Raw genomic sequence first — 21,251 nt, 5'->3', positions numbered from 1 at the left:
GATGGATTGTGGTGTTTTTAAGACATATTCACAAATTCTTTGATCTTCTCCCCATGAAAAGGTGGAGTCTAATTCTCCTCTCTTTGAATATGGGCTGTCTTTACTCACTTATGACAAATAGAATGTGAGAGAAGAGACAATGTGTGACTCCCAAGACTAAATTATGAAAGGTGATACAACTGTCTGTCTTTCTTTTTCTCTGGGAACACATGCTTTTAGAGTGCCAAAGGCACTGTGCTGGAGAAAACACATGGAGAGGCAGCATAGAGAGAAATACCTGAGGAATCCCAGCTGTGACAAACACACATCTCTTTAAGTCTTACCAATATCAATCACTAGATATATGAATAATAAAGCCTTCAAATAATCCCAGCCCCAACCTTCAAACAAGCTTGACTGATGCCAAGGGAAACAGAGATATCCTGTCTGTTGTCTATCCTGACTGAACCCTGTCAAAATGCAGATTTATGAGAAAATAGATATTATTACTTTAAGCCACTAAGTTTTGGGGTGCTTTATTACATAGCATTAGACAACTGGAACAGCATAGCCCTGTGATTAGGTTGACACCAGTGGATTAAGAGTGAAATGATGGCTATATCACTCCCTTAAAAGAAAATTGCTTTTTTTCTACTTCCTCTCTCTCTCTCTGTCTTCCTATGACCTGAAATTCAAACATGGCAGTGACCCAGCTTTCAATATGTAGGTACAGGAATACCTTCAAGGAAGACAGAGCAACAAGATGGCAGGAACTTGGGTCCTTGAAAGATTCAAGGGCCACGCAAGCCTAAGATGCTCACTTCCCAATGTTTTACAAGAAAAATGAAATTCTGACCTATTTCAAGCCTCTGTAAGTTTTCCTCTAACACATTTTTAATTAAGTTGACACAAATAAAAGTATAGGAATTATTTGCAAATAACATGATACCTATAGAAAATCTAAAGGAATGCACAAGAAAACTGCTAGAGCTAATGAACTAATTCAGCAAAATGGCAGGGTATAAAATCAGTGCACAAAGAATCAGTTATGTTTCTATATATGAGCAATGAACAATCCAAGAGGAAAATAAGAAAATACTTCCATTTACCATAGCATCTAAAAGAACGAAGTTTCTAGGAATAAATTTAACCAACGATATACACTGAAAACTACAAAACACTGTTGAAAGAAATTAAAGAAGATCTAAGTAAATAAGAAGATATCCCATGTGCATGGTATTAGAAAACTTGATATTTTTAAGATGTCAATATTACCCGAAGCAACCTACAAATTGATTGCAACTCTTATCAAAATTCCAGCAGCCTTTTTGCAGAAATGGGAAAGTCATTACTCTAATTCTTATGAAACTGCAAGGGGCCCCAAAGAGCCAAAACAATGTTAAAAAGAACAAAGTTGGAGGACTCACATTTCCCAATTCCAAGTTGTACTACGAAGTTATAGTAATTAAAACAGTGTGGGCACTGATAGAAAAAAGATAGCATAAAGATAGAAATAAAGATCAAAGGAACAGAATTGAAAGTCCAGAAATGGACCCACACATCTATGGCAAGTTGATTTTTGACAAGGGTGCTAAGTGCATGCAATGGGGAAAGAATCATCTCTTCAACAAATGGTGTTGGGAAAAATGGATATCCACCGTGGAAGATTGAAAGTAGACTCCTACCTCACACCATTTACAAAAATCAACTCAAAATTAATCAAAGACTTAAATATAAGAGCTAAACCATAAAACTCTTGGGAGATAACTTTCAGTTTGGTAAAGCTGCTAGAATGCAATATATCAGAAATGGGTTGGCTTTTACAATGGGGGTTTAGTAGCTTCCAAGTTTACAAAGGCCATGAAAATGTCTAAATTAAATTTTTTACAGGATGATACCTTCTCTGAAGACCAGTTACCAGCAAGTTTGGTATCCTCTGTCAGAAAGCAAGGTGCATGGTGATGTCTGCAGGTCTTTTCTCTCCTGGGTTTTGTTGCTTCTGCTTCTGGCTTCTCTGTGGCTTTTCTCCAAATTTCTCTGGGTGTTTCTCTGAACTTCATCTCTTAGCTTCTGTGTATGTTTTACCCTTTTATAAAGGACTCCAGCAAGAGGATCAAGACCCACTTTAAATGAGGTGGTCTCATTTCAGTTGAAATATTCTAATCAAAAGTCCCATCCACCAGAGGTCTATACCCACAGGAATGGATTCAAAGAACATGACCTTCTTTCTCTAAGCCAACTCAGCAGGTGAATTCACTGTCCCTTGCCCCTAGGTGGGACATGAATCTGAGGGGGTAAATCTCCCTGGCAATGTAGGACAGATTTCCTGGGATTTACCAGAATCCAGCATCATGGGATTGAGAAAACCTTCTTGACCAAAAAGGGGAAGAGAGAAATGAGACAAAATAAAGTTTCAATGGCTGAGTGACTTCAGAAAGAGTGGAGAGGTTATCTTGGAGGTTATTCTTACACATTATATAGATATTCCTTTTTAGTTTAATGTGTATCACAGTGCCTGGAGGGAAGTACCTGCAACTTTTGAGCTGTGTTCCAGTAACCTTGATTCTTGAAGATGATTGTATAATGATTTAGCTTTTATAATGTGACTGCGTGATTTTGAAAACCTTGTGTCTGATGCTTGTTTTATCCAGGGTATGGACAGATGAATAAAAAAAAGATAAATAAAAAGTAAATAATGGGGGGATGAGGGGTAAAATAAATTAGGTAGATGGACATACTGGTGATCAATAAGAGGGAGGGATAAGGGGTATGGGATGTATGCTTTTTTTTTTCTACATGGGCAGGCACTGAGAACCCAGCCCGGGTCTTAGGCATGTCAGGCAAGAACTCTGCCACTGAGCCGCTATGGCCTGCCCTTTTTTGTGTGTGTGTGTGAGCTTTTTCTTTTATCTTTTTATTCTTTTTCTGAAGTGATGCAAATGTTCTAAAAATAATCATGATGATGAATATATAACTATGTGATGATACTGTGAACCATTGATTGTACACCATGTATGGACTGTACATGTGTGAAGATTTGTCAGTAAAAATAATTTAAAAATAAACAAGAGCATGGCCTTTTCTGGGGTACATAACAGCTTCAAACTACCACAATAACATAGGGGAAAATTTTCTTTACCGCGATTCAGCAATGTACTCTTAGATATGACCCCAAAACAACAAGGAACACAACAAAAAATAGATAAATTCAACTTCATAAAAATTTAAAACTTTTGTGCATGAAAGGACATTATCAAGAAAGTGAAAGGACAGCCTTCAGAATAGGAGAAAATAATTGCAAACCATATATAAGATAAAGGCTTAAGATCCAAAATATATAAAAGATTACAACTCGACAACAAAAAGACAAAAAAAAAAAAACAAAAAGAAAAAAACAAAAAAAACCCCCCAGAAAACACTAAAAAAAAAATAGGCCAGGTCTTAAATAGACATTTTTCCAAAGAAGACATACAAATGGTTAATAAATACATGAAAAGATATCAACATCCTTGGGGAAATGCAAATAAAAAACACGAGATAGCATTTTCCACTCACTAGAATGGCTACTATTAAAAAAAAAAAATAGAAAGTGTTGGGGAGGACATTCACTGTTGGTGGGAATGTAAAACGGTGCAGCTGCTCTAGAAAGCAATATGGTGGTTCCTTAAAAAATTAAATATGGAACTACCATATGACCTGGCAATCCCACTTCTAGGCATGTACCCAAAGAGAGTGAAGAGAGGATCTCAGACAGATGCTTGTATGCCAATGATTAAAGCAGCAGTGTTCACAATAGCCCAAAGGTGGAAATAACCATGTGCCCATCAACAGATGGATGTAAATGAAAAGTGGCATATACATACAGTGCAGCCATAAGAAGGGATGAATTTTTGAGACATGCTGCAACATGGAAGAATCTTGAAAACATCATGCTGACTGAAATAAGCAAGACACATAAGGACAAATATTGAATGATGTCACTTATAAGAGATGTCTAGAAATAGCAAATTCTCAGACATAAAGAAGGTTAGAGATTGCCGTGGTAGTGGATGTTTGGCAGATATGAAGTGTTTGTAAATAAAGTTAATTTTTAAAAAGGTATAGAAATTATAGACCTAGTAGTCAATGGATTTTTGTGGAAGGAACTTACCCATGTATCCAACACCCAGATTAAGAAACAGAAAATGCTCAGCATTCCAGAAACACCCTTCACGCCTGCCCTCTCAGCCACTACCCATCACAACTAAACTCTAAATTGCCTTTTTAAATTTTATTTATTCTATTTTATTTTTTTAAATACCAAAAAAACACCTAACAAACGCAAACATTCCTATTTTGATCATTCTGTTCTGCATATATAATCAGTAATTCACAATATCATCACATAGTCGCATATTCATCATCATGATCATTTCTTGGAACATTTGCATCTATTCAGAAAAAGAAATAAAACAAAAACAGAAAAAAATTATACATACCATACCCCTTACCCCTCCCTTTCATTGATCACTAGCATTTCAAACTAAATTTATTTTAACATTTGTTCCCCCTATTATTTATTTTTATTCCATATGTTCTACTCGTCTGTTGACAATGTAGATAAAAGGAGTATCAGACACAAGGTTTTCACAATCATACAGCCACATCGTGAAAGCTATATCATTATACAATCATCTTCAAGAAACAGATACTGGAAGACAGCTCTACATTTATAAGATTTATAAGATATTTCCCTACATTTTCTTCTAACAGTTTTATGGTCTTAGATCTAATGTTTAGGTCTTTGATCCATTTTAAGTTAACTTTTGTATAGGGTGTGAGATATGGGTCCTCTTTCATTCTTTTGCATACGGATATCCAGTTCTCTAGGTACCGTTTATTGAAAAGACTGTTATGTCCCAGGTGAGTTGGCTTGACTGCCTTATCAAAGATCAATTGTCCACAGACGAGAGGGTCTATATCTTAACACTCTATTCGATTCCATTGGTCAATATATCTATCTTTATGCCTGTACGATGCTGTTTAGATCACTGTAGCTTCATAATACGCCTTAAAGTCAGGTAGCGTGAGATCTCCAACTTCATTTTTTTTTTCTCAGGATACTTTTAGCTATTTGGGGCACCCTGCCCTTCCAGATAAATTTGGTTATTGGTTGTGTTGGTCTGAATCTGTGGTGGATCCCAGAAAAGCCATGCCCTTTGATCCTCATTCAATATTGCTGGATGGGAGCATTTTGATTGTTTCCATGAAGATGTGACCCACCCAATTGGGGGTGGTAACTTTTGATTAGATGATTTCCATGGAGGTGTGTCTCCACCCACTGAAGGTGGAGTTGTTTGCTGGAATCCTTTAAAAGAGGAAACATTTTGGAGAGTCCCTTTTGGTAGAGCCACGTGAAAGCCAGCAGATGCCACCATGTTCTCCATGTGCCCTTCCAGCTGAGAGAGAAACATTGAGCATTACTGGCCTTCTTGAATCAAGGTATCGTTCCCCGGATGCCTTAAATTGGACATGTCTATGGACTTGTTTTAATCGGGGCATTTTCTCGGCCTTGGAACTGTAAACTAGCAACTCATTAAATTCCCCCCTTTTAAAAGCCATTCCGTTTCTGGTACATTGCATTCTGGCAGCTAGCAAACTAGAACATTGGTTTTTCTATTTCTGAAAAGTAAGTTGTTGGGATTCTAAATTGCCTTTAAAACCTTGATTCATTTTGCTTTTTGCAAATTAAATCACATAGTATGTCTTCTTTCATGTCTGGCTGCTGTGGCTTAACATTGTCTTCATGAAATTCATTCATAATGTTGAATGCAGAATTTATTGATACATTTTTATGGTACAGCTACTGCAATTGTTTGAATACATCACAATGTAATTATTCATTCTACTATTGATGGGTATTTGGATAGTTTTCAGTTTGAGGCTTATATGAGTAGCGCTGCTATCAACTTTCTAATTGGTGTCTGGTTAACATAGGTACTCATTTCTATCAGGTGTGTATCTGGGAATGGAAATTCTGAGATGTAGTGGATGATCATATTCGGCTTCTGTAATGCTGCCAAATGGATTTCCAAAGAGGTTTGTATCGATTTATATTTCCACCAGAAATATGACAGTGCTGATTCCTCGATATTCATTTTATTTTCATTTTTAAAACAAATATTATTGAGAATTTTCCACAAACATACAATCCAATTATACAATCAATGGCTTGCAACAGCATCACATAGTTGGGTATGCTTCAAAATGATCACTTTTAGAACATTTGCATCACTCCAGAAAAATAAATAAAAAGAAAAAATGCTGACTGAAATAAGCAAGACACATAAGGACAAATATTGTATGATGTCACTTATAAGAGATGTCTAGAAATAGCAAATTCCCCCAGACCCCTTACCTCTCCCACTCATTGACCAACAGTACTTCTATCTACTTTATCTCTCTCTATGATTTATTTATTATCCTTTTTTTTACTCACCTGTCCATTCCCTGGATAAAAGGTGCATTGGACACAAGGTTTTCATAATCACACAATCACATTGTAAATGCTATGTAATTATACAGTCGTCTTCAAGAATCAAGGCTACTGGAACAAGTTTCAACAGTTTCAGGTACTTCCCTCCAGCTTCTCCAATACACCATAAACTAAAAAGGGATATCTATATAATGTGTAAGAATAACCTCCAGGATAACCTCTTGACTCTGTTTGAAAACTCTCAGCCACTGAGACTTTATTTTGTCTTATTTCTCTCTTCCCCCTTTTGGTCAAGAAGGCTTTCTCAGGATGCAAGGGTAGTTCAGTGGTAGAATTCTTGCCTATCATGAGGGAGGCCAGGGTTCAATTCCCAGTCCATGCACTAACCCCCCCTCCAAAAAAAAAAAAAAAAAAACAAACAAAATCCAACAAATGGTACTGTAATAACAGGATACCCACATGGAAAAATAATGTGATCCCACCATACAGCTTACCCCCCAAAAAAGGCTTTCTCATTCCCATGATGCCAGGTGCCGGCTTGTTCTAGTTTGCTAGCTGCCGGAATGCAATACCAGAAATGGAGCAACTTTTATAAAGGGGAATTTATTAATTTGCCAGTTTATAGTTCTAAGCCTGTGAAAATGTCCAAATTAAAGCAAGTCTATAGAAATGTCCAATCTAAGTCGTCAGGAAAAGACACCTTGGTTCAAGCAGGCTGATTACATTCAAGGTTTCTCTCTCAACTGGAAAGGCACGTGACGAACATGGTGGCATCTACTAGCTTTCACTCCACGCTTCTTGTTTCATGAAGTTTCCCTGGGGGCATTTTCTTTTTTTATCTCAAAGGTCTCTGGCTGCATGGGCTCTGTGGTTCTCGTGCTCTCTTGTGCCTCTCAAGCTTTTTCCAAAATGCTTCCTCTTTTAAAGGATTCCAGTAAAGTAATCAAGACCACCTGGAATGGGTAGAGTCACATCTCCATCTAATCAAGGTTAATACCCACGATTGGGTGAGTCACATCTCTGCGAAGATAATCTGATCAAGTTTCCATTCTATAGTGTTGAATAGGGATTAAAAGAAAAGGCTGCCTCTGCAAAATGGAATTAGGGTCAAGGCATAACCTTCAGGGAGCATAATCCTATCAAACTGACACACAGTTAAACCCCAGGAGTCAGGTTCCACATTGCCAAGGAGATTTACACCCCTGGGCATCAGGGGGAGGTCAGTGAGTTCCCCTGTCAAGTTGGCTTAGAGAGAGATGATGCATCTGAGCAACAAAAGAGTTTCTCTGGAGATGACTCTTAGATATAATTATCAGTAGGCTTAGTTTATATTTTGCAGGAATAAGTTTCATAGGGGCAAACCCCAAGATCCAGGGCTCAGCCTATTGAATTGGTTGTCCCCACTGCTTGAAAGAATTTCAGGAACTCCCCAAATGGGGAAGTTGAATATTTCCTCCTTTTTCCCCAGTGCCCCAAGGGGATTTTGCAAATACTTTTTTTATTTTCTGCCCAAATTACTCTGGATGTAGAGGGGCATCACATTAATCAGTACAAACCAACAACATCTCATGCCCTATTCAAGATTCCATGTAATTATGGTGTTCAACTAAACTGACCATACAAATTAAGTTAGACCATACAAGTTAAGTGCTACTCAAAATATAAATTTTGCACCAAATAAACATCTCTCTGTGAAATTTGGTCTTGCACAGAGGTTGAAGCTTGAAAATATTGGCCACATCATCCTTTACCCAGTATTCTGATTTACCTTAGTCCTATCCAGATCAGCTTCACTCACATCTCTAGACAAAGTCTGATCACTTTTTCAGCTTTTTAAACAGTTGTTGAATGGGATAATGCTGACTTTCATAGCTTCAGTGCTCTGACTCTCAGGTGTTATATAAATATCTGAAGTTTCAGGGAACAACCAGCTTCTATACAAATAGATCAATATCTCAGAATTTAGAAATATCAGTTACAACTCCTAAATATGTGACTGCTGTAAGAGCTTACAATCTATGAACATTTACAATAGGCCCCATCCTGATAACCGATGCTCTTAACTTCAATTCTCTGTGTGTCTGTTATAGTTAATCCATGAGTGAGGCATGATAATATTTGTCCTTTTGTTTCTGACATTTCATACAACATGCTGTCCTTAAGTTTCATTCACCTTGTTACATGGCTACAACTTCATTCTTTCTTGCAGCTGCTCAGTAGTCTGGCATATGTAAATGCCGCAATGCCCCCTTCAGTTCCTCAGTCGTTGTACCCTTAGGCCACCTCCATTCATTGTGGGTCGGGAACACTGTCACCATAAACACGTGTGCAAAAATCCATTCATGTCTCTACTCTCAGATCCTCCAGGTACATACCTAGCAATGGGGTTGTGGAATCATATGACAACCTCATCCCTAGCCTCCTGTGTTACCACCACACTGACCTCCAAAGGGCTGCACCTCTCAGCTTCTCTACCAACAATGAATAGGTGCATCTTTCTCTACATTTTCTCTAGCACTTGTTTCTCTCTGTTCAATTTTAAACAATTTTATTCGCATATCATACAGTACAACCTAAGTAAATAGATATGCTTTTGCCACCATAATCTACATGAAGACATTTCCTTTTCTTCCACAAAGAATCCATACCCCCCACACTCCCCCCACTTGTTGACATTCAGTGGAAACCTATAACAGTGTTACTGTTAACTACAACCCCCTAGCTTGCATTGACTGTACTTTTCCCTGTATACTATCCATTTTCAACACCTTGCAATGTTGACATTCATTTGTTCTCCCTCATGCAAAAATGTTTTTACATTTGTACATTTAATCATCATCATTGTGCACCCTAGGCATTCCTAAGTTATACCATCTCAGTCTTTATCCTCGCTCTTTCCTTATGATTTCATATGTGCTCCCCAGCCCTTTTCCCACAGTCATACTCACATTTAGCTTCTTTCAGCGTACTTATATTATTGTGCTACGATCAGTAGCATTGTGCTATCCATTTCTGAATTTTTACAATCGGTCCTGTTGCACAATCTGTATTCCTTTGCACCAAATGCCCAATCTCTACCCTATTTCTATCTCCTGATAACATGAATTCTTAGTTTTAACTCTAAAGTTCACTCATAATATTAGTTCATATTAGTGAGACCAAACAGTATTTGTCCTTTTATTTCTGGCATAATATTTCACTGAGCATAATATCCTCAAGGTTCACCCATGTTGTTACATGCTTCATGAATATATTCTGTCTCACTGCTGCGTAGTACTCCACTGTATGTATATACTACAGCTTGTTTTAGCTCCTCTATATTCTTGCCACTTGTCCAACTTTTCCATATCAGTCATTCTTCTAAGTGTATAAAGTATTGAATTATGGGTTTTTTGTGTGTGTTTCCCTGATCACTCATGAGAATAAGCACCTTTTATCGGGGTTTTGCCATCTTGATACTCTCTTTTGTGAAGTTCATATCTTTTGCCCATTTTTTCTATTGTGCTTTCTTCTTGATTTCTAGGAACTCTTTATATACTTTGGCTATGTATTGGTCAGCCATATTAAAAACATCTATTTTATGGCTTACTTTTTTTTTTTCACTCTTTCAAATAGTAAACTTAATTTTAATGTGTCCCATTTACCAAACTCTTATTTTCTGGTTTGAGTTCTCTAAGTCCTATTTAAGTAATCATTACCTGTATTATCTCCTGCTGCAAAAAAACTACCCCAAAACTTACTGCTTTAAAACAACACACATGTGTTATCTCACAGTTTTTGTGGAATTCAGGAGTTGCTCTGGGTGGTTTTGCTCAAAGTCTCTCACGAAGTTGTAATTAAGGTGTCAGCCTCAGCTCCAGGCTTCTGAAGTTCTGACTGGAACTAGAGGGTCTGCTTTATGCTCACTCACGTGACTTTAGGCTGGGCCCACAGTTTCTTAAGACCTGGGCTTCTCCAGAGGGCTGAATACAACACAGCAGCTGGCTTCTCCCAGAGCAAGTGATATGAGAAAGAGAGAGAGAGAGAGAGAGAGAGAGAGAGAGAGAAAGATGGGAGCTGCATTTTATAACCTAATCTCAGAAGTGGACTACTGCCATGTCTCTTGTCTTCTACTGGCCACACAGAACCCTGGTATAAAAAGAATGGGAGGGGACGGCACAAAGGAGTGGATTGTAGGGGATGTGATGGCTGGGAGCCAGCCTGGAATCCAAAGTCCTGAAATATTCTCCCCTGTTATATTTTACAGCTTTCTTGTTTTCCTTTTGATGTTAGATCTATAACACACCTGGAATTGATTTTCATATTTGGTGTGAGGTAAAGTTGTTTGTTTGTTTTTTCTTTGCATATGAATATTCATTTCACAGCATTCTCAAAAAGATTGATATGCCATATCAGCTTTGTTATGAAATAAGTGCCCTAATACACATGGGTCTGTTTCCAGACTCCATTGCTCCATTTTTCTCTCTCTGTATCTATACCAATACCACACTATCTTAATTTCTAGAACTTTATAATAAGTCTGGATACCTGGTAGTAAACTTCCTCCAACTTATACTGTTTCAAGATACATTATTCTTGGGTCTTTGTATTTCCATATAAGCTTTAATGTCATATAAATTTTTCTTGGTTTATTGATATGGCTGGACCTCCTGTAAATGCAATTCTGAGAGTGGATATCTTTGACTATTCATAATCTCAAGAGGAAAGCTTTAAAATGAGCTTCCTGTTTTCTGTAGGGTTTTGGGGGAGGGGGGCACATTTATTCTTTATCCAATTAAGCAAGTTGTCTTTTATAGCTAGTTGGCTTAAGGTTCTTGTTTTTCTTTTTAACCTCAATGCATATCTGGTTTCATCCAAGGTGTTTTACTGCATCTATTGGGATGATCACGAGTTCTCTCCTCTTTTCAGTTAACATGGTGGAGTACACCAACACGTTTTCCAGCGTTCATTTTCTTCACCCATCTCAATTCCTCCCCCTGTAATGAAGTGCTTCCTAGCTGCACACAGAGGGCCCACTTCACCGTCACTGCCCTTTGTTTCAGCCTCCATCCTCCCACCGCCCGGAAGTGAATAACCTTACTTTCCACCACCCCACGTTCTTTTCTTCCCTCTATCTTCCTCGGGTCTCCTCAGCTCACTTATCTCCAGCAGCTGAATGAAAACCTCTCATCAACCACCTGGGACAATTTTCCTCTTCTGGATTAGACAATATTCTCTCTCTTCTTCTTGGTCATTTCAATTTTATACCATGTTTGACTAATAATTACAGTTTCTAGAGCAACCTTAATATTTCTTCTCTGAGCAAAAGGAGGAAAGGAAAAGGGAACGACGGTTCCTTTTAATTTCAGGGCAAGATCTTTAGCGCTGGAGTTATAAGAAACACATTTTCATGTGATAACATGGAAAAAGAATCACAGATGATAAAATTATGTTAAAAAAACTAGGATACAAAATTAACATCCAGGATGAATTCCCATATGTGCATACCTACATATGAAAAGAAGTCAGAGATCAATTCATCAAAGTTAAAGAATGCTTGAAGATAACTGCATCACCATGTTTTGGGAAGTATGAAGAACATCCTATTTATTTTAATTGAGTAAAAATATAAATAAATATATATAACATAAAATTTGTCAATTTAACCATTTTTTAAGAGTTTAATTCAGTGGCATTAATTACATCCACAACATTGAGCAGCCATCACCCCTATTTCCAAAATGTTTTATCACCTCAAGTAGACATTTTATCCATTAAACAATAACTTCCCAATCCTTCTCTTCCCAGCTGCTGATAACCTCTAATCTGCTTTCTTTCTTTACGGATTTGCCTCTTCTAAAGATTTCATACAAATGCAATTATAAAACATTTGTCCCTTGGGCCTGGTCTATTTTACTTAATGTAATGTTTTCTGGGTTCATCCATGTTGTAGCATGTATCAGAACTTCATTTCTTTTTTTTTTTTTTTATTACTTAATGGAAAAAAAGAAATTAACCCAACATTTAGAAATCATACCATTCTACATATGCAATCAGTAATTCTTAACATCATCATATAGATGCATGATCATCGTTTCTTAGTACATTTGCATCGGTTTAGAGGAACTAGCAACACAACAGAAAAAGATATAGAATGTTAATATAGAGAAAAGAAATAAAAGTAATAATAACAGTAAAACAAAAACAAAAACCTATAGCTCAGATGCAGCTTCATTCAGTGTTTTAACATGATTACTTTACACTTAGGTATTATTGTGCTGTCCATTTTTGGGTTTTTGTATCTAGTCCTGTTGCACAGTCTGTATCCCTTCAGCTCCAATTACCCATTATCTTACCCTGTTTCTAACTCCTGCTGGACTCTGTTACCAATGACATATTCCAAGTTTATTCTCGAATGTCCGTTCACATCAGTGGGACCATACAGTATTTGTCCTTTAGTTTTTGGCTGGACTCACTCAGCATAATGTTCTCTAGGTCCATCCATGTTATTACATGCTTCATAAGTTTATCTTGTCTTAAAGCTGCATAATATTCCGTCGTATGTATATACCACAGTTTGTTTAGCCATTCTTCTGTTGATGGACATTTTGGCTGTTTCCATCTCTTTGCAATTGTAAATAACGCTGCTATAAACATTGGTGTGCAAATGTCCATTTGTGTCTTTGCCCTTAAGTCCTTTGAGTAGATACCTAGCAATGGTATTGCTGGGTCATATGGCAATTCTATATTCAGATTTTTGAGGAACCGCCAAACTGCCTTCCACAGTGGTTGCACCATTTGACATTCCCACCAACAGTGGATAAGTGTGCCTCTTTCTCCACATCCTCTCCAGCACTTGTCAATTTCTGTTTTGTTGATAATGGCCATTCTGGTGGGTGTGAGATGATATCTCATTGTGGTTTTGATTTGCATTTCTCTAATGGCCAGGGACATTGAGCATTTCTTCATGTGCCTCTTGGCCATCCGTATTTCCTCTTCTGGTAGGTGTCTGTTCAAGTCTTTTTCCCATTTTGTAATTGGGTTGGCTGTCTTTTTGTTGTTGAGTTGAACAATCTCTTTATATATTCTGAATACTAGACCTTTATCTGATATGTCATTTCCAAATATTATCTCCCATTGTGTACGCTGTCTTTCTACTTTCTTGATGAAGTTCTTTGATGCACAAAAGTGTTTAATTTTGAGGAGCTCCCATTTATTTATTTCCTTCTTCAGTGCTCTTGCTTTAGGTTTAAGGTCCATAAAACCGCCTCCAATTGTAAGTTTCATAAGATATCTCCCTACATTTTCCTCTAACTGTTTTATGGTCTTAGACCTAATGTTTAGATCTATGATCCATTTTGAGTTAACTTTTGTATAGGGTGTGAGATATGGGTCTTCTTTCATTCTTTTGCATATGGATATCCAGTTCTCTAGGCACCATTTATTGAAGAGACTGTTCTGTCCCAGGTGAGTTGGCTTGACTGCCTTATCAAAGATCAAATGTCCATAGATGAGAGGGTCTATATCTGAGCACTCTATTCGATTCCATTGGTCGATATATCTATCTTTATGCCAATACCATGCTGTTTTGGCCACTGTGGCTTCATAATATGCCTTAAAGTCCGGCAGCGCGAGACCTCCAGCTTCGTTTTTTTTCCTCAAGATGTTTTTAGCAATTTGGGGCACCCTGTCCTTCCAGATAAATTTGCTTATTGGTTTTTCTATTTCTGAAAAATAAGTTGTTGGGATTTTGATTGGTATTACATTGAATCTGTAAATCAATTTAGGTAGGATTGACATCTTAACTATATTTAGTCTTCCAATCCATGAACACGGTATGCCCTTCCATCTATTTAGGTCTTCTGTGATTTCTTTTAACAGTTTTTTTTTGTAGTTTTCTTTGTATAGGTTTTTTGTCTCTTTAGTTAAATTTATTCCTAAGTATTTTATTCTTTTAGTTGCAATTGTAAATGGGATTCGTTTCTTGATTTCCCCCTCAGCTTGTTCAATACTAGTGTATAGAAATGCTACAGATTTTTGAATGTTGATCTTGTAACCTGCTACTTTGCTGTACTCATTTATTAGCTCTAGTAGTTTTGTTGTGGATTTTTCTGGGTTTTCGACGTATAGTATCATATCGTCTGCAAACAGTGATAGTTTTACTTCTTCCTTTCCAATTTTGATGCCTTGTATTTCTTTTTCTTGTCTAATTGCTCTGGCTAGAACCTCCAACACAATGTTGAATAATAGTGGTGATAGTGGACATCCTTGTCTTGTTCCTGATCTTAGGGGGAAAGTTTTCAATTTTTCCCCATTGAGGATGATATTAGCTGTGGGTTTTTCATATATTCCCTCTATCATTTTAAGGAAATTCCCTTGTATTCCTATCTTTTGAAGTGTTTTCAACAGGAAAGGATGTTGAATCTTGTCAAATGCCTTCTCTGTATCAATTGAGATGATCATGTGATTTTTCTACTTTGATTTGTTGATATGGTGTATTACATTAATTGATTTTCTTATGTTGAACCATCCTTGCATACCTGGGATGAATCTTACTTGGTCATGATGTATAATTCTTTTAATGTGTTGTTGGATATGATTTGCTAGAATTTTATTGAGGATTTTTGCATCTATATTCATTAGAGAGATTGGTCTGTAGTTTTCTTTTTTTGTAATATCTTTGCCTGGTTTTGGTATGAGGGTGATGCTGGCTTCATAGAATGAATTAGGTAGTTTTCCCCCCACTTCGATTTTTTTGAAGAGTTTGAGGAGAGTTGGTACTAATTCTTTCTGGAATGTTTGATAGAATTCACATGTGAAGCCGTCTGGTCCTGGACTTTTCTTTTTAGGAAGCTTTTGAATGACTAATTCATTTTTTTTACTTGTGATTGGTTTGTTGAGGTCATCTATGTCTTCTTGAGTCAAAGTAGGTTGTTCATGTGTTTCCAGGAACCCGTCCATTTCATCTAAATTGTTGTATTTATTAGCGTAAAGTTGTTCATAGTATCCTGTTATTACCTCCTTTATTTCTGTGAGGTCAGTAGTTATGTCTCCTCTTCCATTTCTGATCTTATTTATTTGCATCCTCTCTCTTCTTCTTTTTGTCAATCTTGATAAGGGCCCATCAATCTTATTGATTTTCTCATAGAACCAACTTCTGGTCTTATTGATTTTCTCTATTGTTTTCATGTTTTCAATTTCATTTATTTCTGCTCTAATCTTTGTTATTTCTTTCCTTTTGCTTGCTTTGGGATTAGTTTGCTGTTCTTTCTCCAGTTCTTCCAAGTGGACAGTTAATTCCTGCATTTTTGCCTTTTCTTCTTTTCTGATATAGGCATTTAGGGCAATAAATTTCCCTCTTAGCACTGCCTTTGCTGTGTCCCATAAGTTTTGATATGTTGTTTTTTCATTTTCATTCGCCTCGAGGTATTTACTAATTTCTCTTGCAATTTCTTCTTTGACCCACTCGTTGTTTAAGAGTGTATTGTTGAGCCTCCACGTATTTGTGAATTTTCTGGCACTCCGCCTATTATTGATTTCCAACTTCATTCCTTTATGATCCGAGAAAGTGTTGTGTATGATTTCAATCTTTTTAAATTTGTTAAGACTTGCTCTGTGACCCAGCATATGGTCTATCTTTGAGAATGATCCATGAGCACTTGAGAAAAAGGTGTATCCTGCTGTTGTGGGATGTAATGTCCTATAAATGTCTGTTAAGTCTAGCTCATTTATAGTAATATTCAGATTCTCTATTTCTTTATTGATCCTCTGTCTAGATGTTCTGTCCATTGATGAAAGTGGTGAATTGAAGTCTCCAATTAGTATGGTGTATGAGTCTATTTCCCTTTTCAGTGTTTGCAGTGTATTCCTCACGTATTTTGGGGCATTCTGGTTCGGTGCGTAAATATTTATGATTGTTATGTCTTCTTGTTTAATTGTTCCTTTTATTAGTATATAGTGTCCTTCTTTGTCTCTTTTAACTGTTTTACATTTGAAGTCTAATTTGTTGGATATTAGTATAGCCACTCCTGCTCTTTTCTGGTTGTTATTTGTATGAAATATCTTTTCCCAACCTTTCACTTTCAACCTATGTTTATCTTTGGGTCTAAGATGTGTCTCCTGTAGGCAGCATATAGAAGGATCCTGTTTTTTAATCCATTCTGCCAATCTATGTCTTTTGATTGGGGAGTTCAGTCCATTAACATTTAGTGTTATTAGTGTTTGGATAATATTTTCCTCTACCATTTTGGCTTTTGTATTATATATATCATATTTGACTTTCCTTCTTTCTACACTCTTCTCCATATCCCTCTCTTCTGTCTTTTCGTATCTGACTCTAGTGCTCCCTTTAGTTTTTCTTGCAGAGCTGGTCTCTTGGTCACAAATTGTCTCAGTGACTTTTTGTCTGAGAATGTTTTAATTTCTCCCTCATTTTTGAAGGACAATTTTGCTGGATATAGGAGTCTTGGTTGGCAGTTTTTCTCTTTTAGTAATTTAAATATATCATCCCACTATCTTCTAGCTTCCATGGTTTCTGCTGAGAAATCTACACATAGTCTTATTGGGTTTCCCTTGTATGTGATGGATTGTTTTTCTCTTGCTGCTTTCAAGATCCTCTCTTTCTCTTTGACCTCTGACATTCTAACTAGTAAGTGTCTTGGAGAACGCCTATTTGGGTCTAATCTCTTTGGGGTGCGCTGCACTTCTTGGATCTGTAATTTTAGGTCTTTCATAAGAGTTGGGAAATTTTCAGTGATAATTTCTTCCATTAGTTTTTCTCCTCCTTTTCCCTTCTCTTCTCCTTCTGGGACACCCACAACACGTATATTTGTGCGGTTCATATTGTCCTTGAGTTCCCTGATACCCTGTTCAAATTTTTCCATTCTTTTCCCGATAGTTTCTGTTTCTTTTTGGAATTCAGATGTTCCATCCTCCAAATCACTAATTCTATCTTCTGTCTCTTTAAATCTATCATTGTAGGTATCCATTGTTTTTTCCATCTTTCTACTTTATCCTTCGCTTCCATAAGCTCTGTGATTTGTTTTTTCAGTTTTTCTATTTCTTCTTTTTGTTCAGCCCATGTCTTCTTCATATCCTCCCTCAATTTATCGATTTCGTTTTTGAAGAGGTTTTCCATTTCTGTTCGTATATTCAGCATTAGTTGTTTCAGCTCCTGTACCTCATTTGAACTATTGGTTTGTTCCTTTGACTGGGCCATATTTTCAATTTTCTGAGCGTGATCAATTATCTTCTGCTGGCGTCTGGGCATTTAGTCAGATTTCCCTGGGTGTTGGACCCAAGAGGTTGAAAGATTTTTCTGTGAAATCTTTGGGTTCTGTGTTTCTTATCCTGCCCAGTAGGTGGCACTCGTGGCACACGTTTGTCTGTGGGTTCCACCAGTAAAAGGTGCTGTGGGTCCTTTAACTTTGGAAAACTCTCGCCGTGGGGGAGGTTCGCCAGCCGAAGCGGCTTGGAAGAGTGCCAGCCGGCCCGGGGTTCTGAACGTGGGGAGGGTCGCCGGCCGCCGCAGCCCGGGAGAGCGCCCGACTGAATTTCCTAGTCAGCCCGGGGCGCCAAGCGTGGCAGGAGGGCGCCAGTCGCTGCAGCCCGGGAGAGTGCACCATTCCCAGCCGGACCGGGGAGTCACGTGTTTGGAAGGGACCCCTCTGGTCACCGTTCTCCGCGGTCTGGGGATTTCCAACCGAACTCTCTCAGTTGGTCCGGGGGGCCTCGTGTGGTGGGGGCACCAGCCGCCGTGGCCCGAGGGGACTGCCTGCCCAATTCTGCCAGCTGGCCTGGGAAGGAGGAAGGGAGGGACTCCGGCCGCTTGCCATCCCGCCTGGGAAAGCCCGCGCCCCTCGGCGATCTCACTGGAACTGGTTCTCCCAGACAGTCAGCCGTTCCAGGATGGGGTATGCCGTCCCTTTGATCTCCGTCGTGGCTCCGGGAGCTGCTCTGTATCGTTTCCACTCCCCCAGTAGCTGTTCTGGAGGAGGAAAGGTGAGGGTGGCAAGGCTGTCGAGGACGGTGGCGGAGGAGCCGGTGAAGGCGGAAGAGGGCACGGTGGTGGTTGGAGAGCCGCCGGAGCAGGAGGAGAAAAGGAAGGATAAGATGGAGGATGGAGCGCCGCCGGAGCAGAAGTTCATTTCTTTTTATGGCTGCATAATATTCCATGGTACAGATATACCACATTTTGTTTATACATCATCTATTGATGAACACTTGGGTTGCTTCCACCTTTTGGCTATTGGGAATCATGTTGCTCTGAATATTGCAAGCATGTATCTGTTTGAGTGTCTGTTTTTAGTTCTTTGGGGTATATACTTAGGAATGGAATTGCTGGGTCATATGGTAATTCTACTATTCTACTATTCTACTATGGTAATTCTACTATTTAGCTTTCTGAGGAAACACTAAACCATAATTATGCTTTGATGATGAAAGTCAAGCTGGAGTTTCTGGGATCTCAGAAGACTGGTGCCTTAATTTTATCACTTCCTTAATACAAACAAACCAAACACCACTACCAATAACAACAAAGAAACCCACAGACTTCAAGAACTCTCCATTGTCCACAGGATTTTATCTCAACTTCTGTGACAGATACTCAAAACTCAGGTTGATACATTTACCCAAAAGTCCTACCCGGTACTCTGCTCTTTGTGTCAACCTGATCTCACCAGTGCTCTTGAATTGATCTTGGTCTTGCCCTCTGCCAAGTCCCACACAACCCATCCCTACTGCCTGAATCTGTCTCTCGTCCAGACCCAGTTGCTCTCTGAGTTGCCAGATCCTCATGTCCAACTACCTGACATTTCTAAAGATATTCCAAATAAACTAATCTGCCTCTCTACCAAACCATCTACTCCTCCTTGCCCTTATCTTATCTTAGTGAATGGCCAGGAAAAAAGTCTCATGTGTCTTTTCTCTGCCAGGCTCTATTTAATCCACTGTCCAGAGGTATCTCAAAACAGAAACCTGCTCAAAGCCAACTCATGGCTCCTCACTGTCTCAGGACCAAGCGCAAACTTCTCAGCATCATTTGCGAGGAGGACATTTCTGAGTGGTCTCCTGCTCATCCCATCCCAGGCCTCCAGCTCCTTGGAGGCTTGGGGTTTCCTCCAAGGGCCTGGATGACTTCTCTCCTGCCTCCAGGTTATACATACCATATGCTTCCCCCTTCTCTTCACCTGGCTATGTTCTTCAGACTCTTTGTTCCTTGTTTGTACCCTAGTATCTCTAAGGAAATGAACAGTCTTGTTGCTCTTACTGTAAACCCACAATCTGCCCTCAATGGATGTTTCATGCTCACTGGATGAAGAAATAATGAAGAAATGAAACAAAAGTGCAATGAGGCAGAACTAGGACCATTATAAGGAAGAGTCTGCAGATGAGGACCAGAACAGTGACTTGCCTGTGGATTCAGGTACAATTGATAACCGGGCAGGAAGGAACTGGGCTGCGAGCATCTTGCATCTTCGAACACATGAGTATGTGTGTGGACATAATCATGTTTTAGTGTGACCTCAGTTCTTTTTAGTTGACCACTTGAAGCCATCGAAAAGCCTTTTTTTTTTTTGCGGGGGGAGCAGTATTACTATTAGGGAGAGATACCCAAACTGGATATCCCAACTGGTGTAGTTGTTGGTGCTATGGGGTTCATTTCTGGGAAGCATGCCCCTCCTTGAATGCTTGTCCAGCACCGACTATTCCAGTTTGTATATTCCAGTTCTTATAAGCATGGCAGACATTCAACCGAAAACAGAAGCAGTGAGCTGAGTACTGAGCTAAGACTTGGAACCTTGAATGATGTAGGGCACAAGCTTCCTCTTCATTTCCTTTGTTGTTACTATTGCTGTATGATTTTCTTATTTATCTGGGCTAGCAGTGAACAATTTAGGTTTTCTTGGCTCAGCAACAAGCAAATTAGGAGAAATGAGGAATATGGAGTAGAGGATAGGCTAAGAATAGGAGGAGAGAATTGCTTTAATAAAATTATCAGCACAAAATTTTATCTGCAGGGCTGAGAAACAAAACGTCATGTATACACAGCTCTTTCCACTCAAGGAGTTATGGACCTACTGTAGGATTCTAACATGAAACATGTTAAGTCAAAAGCATTAATACTGGTCATTATCCCCTCACTCTAAGACACACCTTGATGTTGTCTGTGCAACTTCCTTGATTGGGAATTCATTATTCATGATTTTTCTGTCCTATTACAAATTTTCTATCTGCTTTGGAAGATGAAGGCAAGTACTCTCTTTATAGGCAGTACTTGTGTATATTTTGGCTTTCTTTACTGGAGCCAGGTTACTTTCCAAACTGTCTGAGATTCAGAGGCTATATTTTGTTCTCTTTTTGTTTCCTTAGACACATTTTCAGTTTCCTTGTTATCTTTGGATATATATCGTCAAATCATCTAGTTCATTAGTGTTCACTCTATTTCCAACATAGAATGATGCAAAAAAACAGAGGAGACTTTTAAAAACTGTGTGGTCAGCCAGGGGATTTTAAGCATTGCATGCTCTTGAAGCTAAGGGACAAGCTCTACTGCAACTACTGATAGTGTTGTTTTGATGTCATCTTAGGCATGGAATAAATTTCTCAAGTATTACAAAGATAATTAGGCAAAGAAAAAACACCCAGTTGCACCCATTTATGTGCCTGTGCCAGGGTATTTAATCTTGTCACACAATTCGTCTGTCAGCAATTATTAAAGGTCAGAGGTGAAAATGACTGATTACAGCAATTAGTCCAGTCTTTTATGCAAAACAGTCCTTGCAGCATTTTCTGCATAGTAATTTTAAGAGAGAGA

This window comes from Tamandua tetradactyla, chromosome 9 (assembly GCF_023851605.1).
Source record: "Tamandua tetradactyla isolate mTamTet1 chromosome 9, mTamTet1.pri, whole genome shotgun sequence".
NCBI classification, from domain to species: domain Eukaryota; kingdom Metazoa; phylum Chordata; class Mammalia; order Pilosa; family Myrmecophagidae; genus Tamandua; species Tamandua tetradactyla.
This window is presented reverse-complemented; position numbering follows the sequence as displayed.